The following is a 3,307-nucleotide window of genomic DNA, read 5'->3' as shown; positions in this document are numbered from 1 at the left end:
ATAGATAAATTACAAATAAATTAATTACTTTATACTATTTAACGTTATTAATATTTAATATTGTTTAGACGGGGATATAATTGTAATTGTAATCAAATTAATTAATATAAACTTATAAGATGCTGACTCCAACACATATATATGTAAAGTAGAACCAATTAACCTTGGATATGCATCCTAATTATCAAAACCTAAACCCAATAATACCATGTTTAAAATAAGAAACAAAATCTCAAGTTCGATACCTGTTGACCCATGTCCCCATATTTTTGTTTAACAAAGACTTCCCTGCACTTTGAGTTCCAATTTAATCATGGTTTATTTTAGTTGTGTCTATTTATAATTGTTTAAGAGTATTCTATGATTGGAAAGAGATATAAGACATGAATAAATTAGTTAGACATTGATGTCAAAGGTTTGCCTTATTTTTGAAAGAGTGGGTGCCCTGTTAGCAAACTTGTGGCTAAAGGCCTTTATGACTCTATTTGTAAACAATCTTTGTTTAATATAATTTACATTTTATATTGGCATTTACTTTATCTTTTATCATATTGTTATATTGTGATGTGCTATACGATGTTTAGATAAAGATCTTGAATATACTAAAGTGCATGCAAGATGTGATAGTGGATATGAATGACTATCATGAAACACATCTTGTAATCACTGTATGTTCTAAAACAGTTCTTAGTCAATTGAGTCGTCCGCAATAAGGATAAGGATCGCTCAAGATTGAGACTAGCATTTGCGATGCCGAGTACCATGTTTTATTGGTATGGAACATAGAGATGTTCGAAGCATGCAAATGGATATTCATTGGATGAATGATCGAACTACCCTATTCGGACATTCCAAGTGATTTTCACTAATTGAGTGGAAAAGTCCGTGGTTTTGGTTGTACATCATTAGTCATTACTACTTGAAACATCATGGAGACTCTATATGCTAGTACTGCATTTTGACTCGTTTACCGACTCTATGAGGGTCATCAGATGTCGAGATTGGGTATAGTTACAACACATATAGGAGTTAATGCTTTGTTGTTAAGGATTCACCACACGCTTGCGAGTGTGGATATCCTATGCGATCTAATGAGATATTAGTGTGACAAATCTCTGGCCAGAGTAAATGATGTGCTTTAGGTTACTTGGTTTCCTAGTTGCACATGCGATGTCACTATTTGATCTTCAAGAAGTATTGCATAGTTATCGAATTTCGAACGACTCTCGATATACCAATGGTTGTTGATTCGATCGGGATATATGGATGAAGGGACCGTACTGTACGCTAACCAAAACCCACTGGTTCTTGCAGGCACTATCAGTGATACCTAGGGAATCATGGGGCGATGTTGCTAGGCGCTCTTACCATGATTCGATGGGCAAGTCAAAAATTGTTGTTCCGAGTCACAAAGGAGTTGTGGGCCCACGGCTAGCTGTATCTCTAAACCATTGAGGGTTACACAAGTAATAGATTTCTAATCTCCGTTGAGATAATTAAATTTAATGAGTTAAATTTAGTGAATGAGAAGTAGGACTTCTTATTAATGAGTAGAGGGAGTGAGATTTCCTAAAATGACATAGGGATGCCATTTTTGATAACCACTGAATTCGGATTCAGAAAATTTATCTTGACTTTAAAATGTACAGAAAAGGTTTCTGTACATATTGGTAAAATTGGTTTGTCAATTTAAGTCACGATGAATTTTATATTAATTTCTGAACATGCGGGCTTTGATTGTCAGGCTTGAACTTATGACTAATGGGCCCTAAACTGTTAGCAGCCCATTTCATAAATAAGTTATTGCAGTATAAAAATTAGACAACATAGATCATAATTTTTGAAACCTAGAGAGCACTCTCTCCCTAGGGTTCGGCCACCCCACGCCCCTCCTCTCTCTGTGTTCGAAAATCCAGTCTGCAATTTTCGAAAATTGCAGTCTGGTTTAACAGATTAGATCTGTTAAATTCTCTTCGTAGAAACTTCTGATAGACTTTCTAGTGCAGTCTATCAGAGGGATTTAGAATTCTGTTCGTGGACCTGATTCAGGAGTTGATCGATCGAGTTATCCGTTCCTGGGATATACAAGAAGAGCAGAGTAATCTGTTGGAGTCCATAACCTCAAGTTGAGACTTGAGAGGTAAAATTTAATTGTTATTTTATTTTACTTAATTTTTTTTAATCGTAAGGATTTGATACCCACGATCTGGAATCGTTCCAGATCAGAAAATAAAAATTTTTAAACTTCCGCTGCTACCGGTATCACATCTGACAGATCCGAGAACCTGTTACAACAGTGGTATCAGAGCCAGGTTGCTCTCGGATCTTACGATTAAAATTTTATCAAAATTGTACCAAGCCTCGGTTTTCAAAAAAAAAAACGAAAAAAAAGAAATTTTTGGGGCTGCCGGCTGCCCAAAAGGGCAGCGGGCAGCCGTCGCCCGACGCTGGGCTGCATGGGCTAGGGCAAACGTTGCCCTAGACCATCACCCAGTTGGGCCGCGCGCGGCGGCCCAGCAGCCTGGCGGCTGGGCCAGGGCTAATGTTGCCCTAGCCCAGCGCGCAACTGGACCGCCGCAGTAGCCCAGCAGCTGGGCTGGGGCAACTGTTGCCCTAGCCCAGCACGCAGCTGGCCCGCATGCTGCGGCCCAGCAGCCCAGCGCTCGGCTGGGCTGAGAGCTAGGCTGGGCGATGGCCCAGCCTAGTAGGGCAGGGCGGGCTGCCCGGGATCGTCCCGGGCAGCCCCATAATTTAATTTATTTTTATTTTTTTTTATAATTTTAGAAATTATAATTTTTTGGACCGATTGAAAATTGTTTCGGTTAGTCCACGAGGCAATGAGTCAAAAATTGTTTGAGCCCAAAATTTTAAGAATATTAATTTTTGGATAAATTTTGAATTTTGGAAATTTATAAATTTAATCCAATAAATTAAAATTTTTAAAAATTAATTATTTTGGTAGAATTGATAATAAAATATTATTTTATATATAAAATGGTATTTTATGTATAAAATATGATTTTATCTATTTACTATTATTGTCACTTTGAATTGCATGTGATCCAATCTTTTAATTGGATAGAAGGATGATCGATTATCATGACCAATATTTTAGGTGTATGTTAGATTATTTACATTTGGTTTTTATTATTGGGTTTTATTAATGGGCTTGTATTATGGCTCAATTTGATTTATCATTAGTAATAAAAGTGGGCCTGGTTTATGGCTCGTTCCCACCCTTAAAAATGTATCCCCTACATGTCATCGAAATTTATTGTAAATTTTTTAGACTTAGTGGGAGATAAAG

The sequence above is a fragment of the Henckelia pumila genome, chromosome 2, assembly GCF_033568475.1.
Source record: "Henckelia pumila isolate YLH828 chromosome 2, ASM3356847v2, whole genome shotgun sequence".
NCBI classification, from domain to species: domain Eukaryota; kingdom Viridiplantae; phylum Streptophyta; class Magnoliopsida; order Lamiales; family Gesneriaceae; genus Henckelia; species Henckelia pumila.
This window is presented reverse-complemented; position numbering follows the sequence as displayed.